The 7,819-nt window shown below is 38.6% G+C and overlaps 1 pseudogene; it reads right to left on the bottom strand.

Annotated features, from left to right (window-relative positions):
* Positions 1-180: 180 nt before the first annotated feature.
* On the bottom strand, positions 181-6,145 carry LOC133880718 (ubiquitin-like-conjugating enzyme ATG10; annotated as a pseudogene).
* Between the last annotated feature and the right edge of the window lie 1,674 nt (positions 6,146-7,819).

Genomic DNA, 7,819 nt, shown 5'->3' on the forward strand with positions numbered 1-7,819 from the left:
AATTTGAAGAAAAATTCTTCTCCTATGACTAGAAAGAAGAAAAAGGAAAGGTAAAGAGTGGTACTTCAACATTGGTGGTGAATTTGCTTAAGATTATCAACTCCCCTTAACAATAAATAAATAAATAAAATAAAATAAAAAACTTAGGCATTGGACTCAAACACATATACCAAATACTGGTAAACTTTTAACACTCGGGGAATGCATTTATAAAGATGTTCTGAATAAAACCTTTCCTATTTTCATCCTAAAAGGGGTTTAATTTCCAGTATGGTCTTATAGTAGAATATAGAACAAAATCATATACCTAAAACACCCTTTAGGCCGGTAATTAGCCGATTCGGCAGCTAAATACATATAGGATAATAAAAGAGGATATATAGGATTGTCAACAAATTAAAGCAAACCCTCATACTTCCATACCATGAGCAGATATTATCAAAGGAACTGCCATCAACAGCTCATTATAGCTGATTCAGCATTTCAAGAGAGATCCTAAGACCAACCACTTGCCCAACGACCGAGAGCCATGAAACCACATAGTTCAATTGCCACTCCATTTTTAGGCACAGAAACATCAGCATGAAAAAGCAGCTTCATCCACTCACTGGTCCCACAAGGATGTAATTTGAACCATGGCCTGTTCAAGTATGGATGCTCCTAAATTGACAAGTTTTCAAAGTTTTGTCACAGCTTTTAAGTAGACACCAAAGGCATAAACAGTAGATTCTTCATGAAACATAAAGCTCTCACAAGTAAAGTTGACAACCGATGCTTCATCAACATCTGCTTTGCATACAAAAGCTAAGCAGGTGCCTCACAGTCTAATGATCCATTAAACATAATTAGATTGCAAAGAACCTTACTTACAAGAAGATATACTACAATAGTTTGGTTTCACTACTGATTTCATATACAACGCATAGCAACACGAACAACTAAGTTGATGTAAAACGACTAGAAGACTTGCCCTGATTCCTTAGAATATCGGGGATCTTATAAGCCTTATATTCATTAGCAGTTATTTCACCTTATAAAATGTCGTCGCACTCATCCCTTCATTCCAGGGTGTCAACTGCTACAAACTCATCCATTTTGCAACGTATCGCCTCATCAGGACCAAAACTCCATCACCAGGACTCTTTTTTCTATTTTTCTGTCTCCACTCTTTCCTTCCACAAATATGAGAAAATCCCCACGACCTTCACAAGTTTGCCACCAATGTTCATGGCCTTCATCATGACTACCACGGCCATGTCCATTGCCACCACCCCTCAAACCCCTCCCAAAAACTGGGGAAAAAAACAAGACAACATGGTAGGGCCCCAAACCTAAAGATTAAAACTAATATAACCCAAGCTTGTTTCGGTTTAATTTGTCTTTGGCTTTTCTTGATGATCAAATAGATTCCAGTTTCACTTAGAAACCAACCAAATTTGGTTCAGTTTCAGATTTATCCCAAATCTTATTCAAACTGACCCGTACACTCCTATTTGTACAGAAGGAAACACTTATATTTGTCTGTCTTAATCAGTTAATCAAGATTATAAATAGCACATATATTACAATCACTTATGATCATAATAATCATAACATAAACCCAAAAGAAAACCAAATTAAGAGAAAATTGAAATAAAAACATACCTCCTCCTGGGTTATGAATGTCCATTTTGAATCCAACAATGCTTTTGCAGAGTGAGCAGGAAGGTCTTTTTCAATTTCATTAAACCCCAAAGGTTCTCCATCTATATACTTGAACAAAATCAGTGCTTTGTTGGAACTTGTATTTCAAATATATAATGAGCTAATGAGCTGTTCTACTTACTTTTCGATGAAATGTGTTGAGTATTTCCTTAAGTAACCGTGGCTATAAAAGGATGTTACTTGTACTCTTTAGGCAGTGATTCAATGAATTGAAAGTGGAGTTGTTTGATTTTTAGTTTGGAATCCCTTCCCTCCTTTGTCTCTTCCTATCTGATCTTCTTTCTTAATTCTCTTTCTTGTTGAGATGTTCTCAGCAGTTCTTTCCTTCTTTTTAGCTGCAATTCTAAGAAATATAATCTATTTTTTCTCTCATAATCGATCCCGAACAAAAATATGATTATTTTCCCTCTTTATATCCCACCTATGATTCTATTATTCTTTTCTGACCTTCGCTACTCGATTATCACCATCTTCTCAGCAAGACAACCTTAGAAACAATTAAAACAATGATGTCCTGCATCATTCTGCAGCCACATTTTTTTTTTTTTTATCCTTTTAAGTATAAAAAAACAAAACTTATCAGAAAAGGAAGACCTCAAGTACAGAGGAGCATAAACCAGGTTCTCCTAAAGGCATACAATCTAAAATGCAACAAACCAGGAAAGTCCAGAAAAGAAGAAATAGGAATACTTCCAAGAGCAGAAATCGAAAAAAAAAAAAAAAAAAAAAAAAAAAAAAAAAAAAAAAAAAAAAAAGAAAGAAAGAAAGAAAGAAAGAAAAAAAAAAAAAAGAAAGAAAGAAAGAAGAAGAAGAAGAAAAAGAGAGATAAATAGCAATTTTAAAGCATTCCCTGAAAGCTCCTTAAGGATCAACCAAGAATACAGAACCAAAAAGTGAAAACATCATAAAGTTGCAAATAACCACCAGAAAACACATTGATTGAAATAACGAATCTAGACAATCTATCTAATATGCATGCATTTCAATCATTTATAGAAGTATGTCGAGTTAAAACAAATTGTACTGTGTTTCTTTAAAAGAGAAAAATATTACCATATGTCGATGAAAACAAGAAATTATACATAACAAAATCCTATTACCATACATGTTATGTTGTACTAATGACCAAATTTATGATGGTGCTTGTTTGTGGAAAAAGTTCTCTGTGTACAAGGATATGTTCGATAGAGGCTTGCTTGGTTTCTGTCGAACATATAAAAAGATATGCAAGCATTTTCTTGTATCATAAGGTCATATGTGTGTGCATCATCCATACATAGACACATATACGTAAATATATCATGCTGTCGTGTCTATACATGTGTATGTGTGTATGTGTACATATATACTCTACATTCTGTTTATGATCTGATTAAATAGAGAGGAACATACCACTGTAGTAAGCATGAAAAAATAGCACTAGAACTCCATATGAAAGCACTATATATTATATGGAGATCATAGTAAGGTACTTTGTTGCAATTGCTCTGGACCTTGCAAAAAGAGCAAGATCTGATCAATGTAGTAAAAGAGACAAGAATCAACAGGTTATAGAAAAACATGCACCTTTAATGAGCGATATCTATGTGTGCTTCGATACACTTCAAGATTTGATATCAAACAAAGGAATCGGAAACTAGGATATCAGTTAAAAGACATACTAAGGTGGCAATACCAATGGGTTCCTCTTGTTCAGAGCAACTTGTCTCTTCATTCTGAGGGCAACTTAGTTCATCATGTTCCTCCTGTGCAACATCAAGTGTTGAAAGCAAATTGATTGCAACATTAACATCATGAGAAGCAACCCAAGGTTGTTTTGGACAAGTGACCCATGACCACGGAGGGAAAGCTAACGTAAAGCTTTTCCATTTCTCCATAAAAGCACAAGCAGCAAGACGAAAATCACTTGATCATCGAGAGGGTTAATGTAACGCCCCGCCTTTTACAAAAAGGTGTAAATGAAAAATTTTAATTTCTACGTGACATTACTACAACATCAGAGTTATAAATTGGTAGCGGAAAATATAATTATCCAACAGATTTGGATTTAAATAACACGACAGAGCTTCTAACCAAAATACTTCTAGACAACAATTAAAAATACTTGGAACAAATACATGGAAACAAGTGTCAATAGTGACACAAAAGAATACATGGAAATTTAGCAATCTTCTCAACATAAAATGTTATAAACACAGAAGACTATAAATAGAATACAATCTATGTGTCCTTAGCTTTAAAACCTCTTGAGCTATAATCTTCGTCTATAAGACCTGCACCAATATATGTATATATAGAAACAATAACACAAAATATCCTAAGTGAGTCCGTTGTTTCCCATAATAATATGAATGCTGATTTATTTATGAAATGCATCACAGTGAATATGACTTTATAATCACATGTATATGCAATATATAATCCATGTCGTGAATCATAGACATAAATTGAATATATACACAATTATAAAACAGTAATATGACAATTTTATATGCAGAGTCTTAATTTAGCTTTATTTACTCTCCACTCATGAAGGAACCAACGGTCCAAATTAACGTATTGCTGACAGCCATCTCTCCCCCTGCTGCTCACCAGTTTCTCACTTAATAATTATTTTTTTGTTGTTGGAAGCCAAAGGTCCCAGCAGACTAAGAGCCAAAGGTCTTAGCCTGTTTATTTATTAAGTGTCACAAAAGCCAAAGGTTTCACTGGCAGACATCACCCCCCACTGCATACCTTTTTTGTTATTAATCAGTTTAGTTAAAAATAAAAAATATGTAAAATTACATGCGCAAACAAATAAATAAGGCAGTAAACACAATATTATGAAAAAGCCCACCAACATTACCCTCAGTAAGTATATAGATACTTACTATTCTTTGGTGCAGTTCTCTTAACTCATTCTCTGCAACAAATATATATTTATATACACAAAGTGTTAACATCATCACTTAGGAATATTACATATCATAATATGTTTTAGTCTTAATATTAATTCCTAGTAATAACATCTAAACTCTTTTCCGGTAAAAATACCATTAAACTAGAAATTCACACTATAATCCTAAAACCTTTTTCTTTTTAAAAGAATCATATTAGAAACCATTTTTAATAGCATAATAAAGGCCTCCAAATCACTTTCTAAACCAAAACCACAACAAACCCCAAAATACATCACAATACAAACTCAACCCACATGGCTAGAACAAGGAAAGGTACCACAACACACCCTGCCAAACCTCATTTCTTCCATTCTCAAACACAAACCACAATCCAAACTCAAACAGTTAACATTGAAAATCACATGGCTAAACATGGGTCACCTCCTAATTTCAACCCCACGGATTTGACACAAAGGCATCAAACCCAACCTACCCATAATCGGTTAACACCTCCAAAACACACACAATAATTAAACAGGAACTCAACTACACGATTAAAACCGGGTATACAACTTGGTTCCACACACTAAATACCCATTGCCATCTAACATGGGTTTTGCCTAAATTTACACACCCACAACATCAAGACAATAATCGGCCAACACAACACCGAATAACCCATTTGCCGGAACAATACACACCCAAAACACACGGCAGATCACCAAAATCAACAAAATCATGGCACTCATCCGGCCGTGAATCAAGTCCAAATAACACAGAAAATAATCCATAATAACTCAGGAATAAAATCACAAGAAACTACAGAAAATCTACCGGAAAAATCATCAAAGAATGATCCTCTGTCCAGACGCCGAAAATCATCTTCGATCGCCGGAAATCGTGCCCTTAAACCGCCGGAGATCGGCTCCTTTGGTTCTGTCAGTGTCGCCTAGCACCACCCACCGGCCGTTCTTCACGGTTTCTGCTTCTTGGTCACTCGGGTTTCGGGTCTCACCGGAAATCGACTTGTCTCGTCCGAAATCAGCCTCTGCTCTGCTGGACGACGCCGTCAGCCCGCCGTCGACCCACCGGAAATCGGGCTTCCGGTCGGCCATTGGTACTGACCCACGGACGTGGGTCTGGGTTCATCGGATCTCACCCGGGTTCTCTCCCTCTCGATCAGTCTCTGAATCTCTCTCTCTCGGTCTCTCAATTTCTCTCAGTGATTCTCCCTCCCTCACGATCTCTCCCTTTCTTCTGTGATCTCTCCCTCTCTTCTCTGATTTCTCTGTGGGTTTCGGATATAGAAGAAGAAAAGGAAGAAACTCGAAAGAAGAAAGAATAAGAAAGGGGAAAGGATTAGATTTCTCTCTCAAAATTCCCCCTCTGATTTCTTGATTTCTCCATTACTCTCACTTCCCCCTTCTCCCACGATCGTCCCCTTTCAGAGACTCGGACGGAAACAGGGAAAGGAAAGAGCAAGAAGAAAAGGAAAAGAAAGAGAAGAAGAAGAGAGAAATGAAGAATGAAAGAAAACTCAGTAATTAACTATGTAGGCCGTGTTTGGCAAAGCAAGAGAGGAATGAGTAGTGTTGTTATCAATCTCGAGCAGAGAGCCACGTATATTCGAGTCAGCAACTTCAACTTTGAATTTATTAATTTTTAGCTTTACCTATCAAAAGACATCCACTTTGTTTAATCTTCGCTCTCTCTCTCTCTCTCTCTCTCTCTCTCTCTCTCTCGCTTAACACATCACACGGTTCAAAGCAACGGAACCCTCTCTACAGTGTATTCACTCCATCTCTCGTAGGTCTCAGGTTAGTCGACTCTCCCTCTCTCTTTTCGTAATTTTTTCTTCAGTAGCACTCTCTCTCCCACAAGGCCCTGTCTGAAATGGCAGATAAATCTCGCACCATTCCAATGCAGATCGATTCTCTCAGATCGACTCTCTCTCTGCCCTCACCTGTCGCTTCCCATCTATTAGAAGCCCGTACATTGGAGATTCGGCTGAAGAGTTGAAATAGCAAAATACGCACTTATTGCTCCCATCTTTTCAACAGATTTTAATTATAAAATGTGTGATAGAGATTCAACTCTTTCGAGTCCAGATATACGATAGTTGTGGGGACTCTCGGATTCTGTTGGGACAAATATAGATCTTCTCGGCTGTTGGGCCCAATCTGGGATATGGGCCCTCTCTGATCCACCCGACCAGGCCCAAATGTCGGAAAAAGCATAATCTACCCGGGCCCATTGAGGCCACTTGGGCCCAAGTCTGTTGCAACTGGCCTGAGTTGGCGATCCAAATGCTAGTTGGTATCCGCATCTGCAAGCGTCTCGGCAGTACCCGGAATCTAAGGGACACGATGCACGTCATGGAAGTCATGCGTCTCGGCAGTACCCGGAACCTAAGGGACACGATGCATGTCGTGGGACTCCATGATGCCACCGAGATCTACGGAACCCGGAAAAGTTGTTTACATGGAGCCACGTCTCCTCCAACCGCCTCGTGCACAAATTGTGAAGCTAACGGAACTGCTCCACAACCTCTATAAATACAAGAACTACTTCAGATGCTAAGGTACATGCTAATCAGTCTCTTTGGCATTATTCTGCGCATTTATTCTCAGAACCATACACTTACTTAAGCATCGGAGCGGGGTTGTCGGAACCCCCCGACGCAGCTTTACTTTTCAGGTGAACCAGATACAACCGGGAGCAACTTAGTCCAACATCTGACCGAAACGTCACCTACCGGAAACTGTCTCAACAGTTTGGCGCCGTCTGTGGGAATGACTTATATCGTTTTCCTCAAAAAAATCCGTTATGGTGAATACTCGATCAGAAACCAACCGAGTTCCTCGGGATGACCGAAATGCCCGAGACGAAGGAAACTCCAACGATCCCCAATTCACTCTCCTGAATGAAAGAATGGAGCAAATGGCCAAGAGCATCGAGGATTTGGCCACTATGAATGCTGTCCTCCAGGCCCGGGTTCCAGAACTTCACCGAACTGTCACTGACCCAGGAAACCGAGAGGAAGGCAGCCGGGTCGAAGGCTCTGAGGAGCCGAACAAAGAAGAAGAAGTCCCAGGAAATCCTCCACCTGTTCAACCCGAGGCGGCAAGGGCGGTACAAGGCATGATTGCCCGGTTGGAGCAACGATGCAATGTTCTAACCGCAGCTATTCAACGGAACGATAAGGGAAAAGCTTCCCTGGTGGAAAACCTTTT

The sequence above is a fragment of the Alnus glutinosa genome, chromosome 10 (assembly GCF_958979055.1).
Source record: "Alnus glutinosa chromosome 10, dhAlnGlut1.1, whole genome shotgun sequence".
NCBI classification, from domain to species: domain Eukaryota; kingdom Viridiplantae; phylum Streptophyta; class Magnoliopsida; order Fagales; family Betulaceae; genus Alnus; species Alnus glutinosa.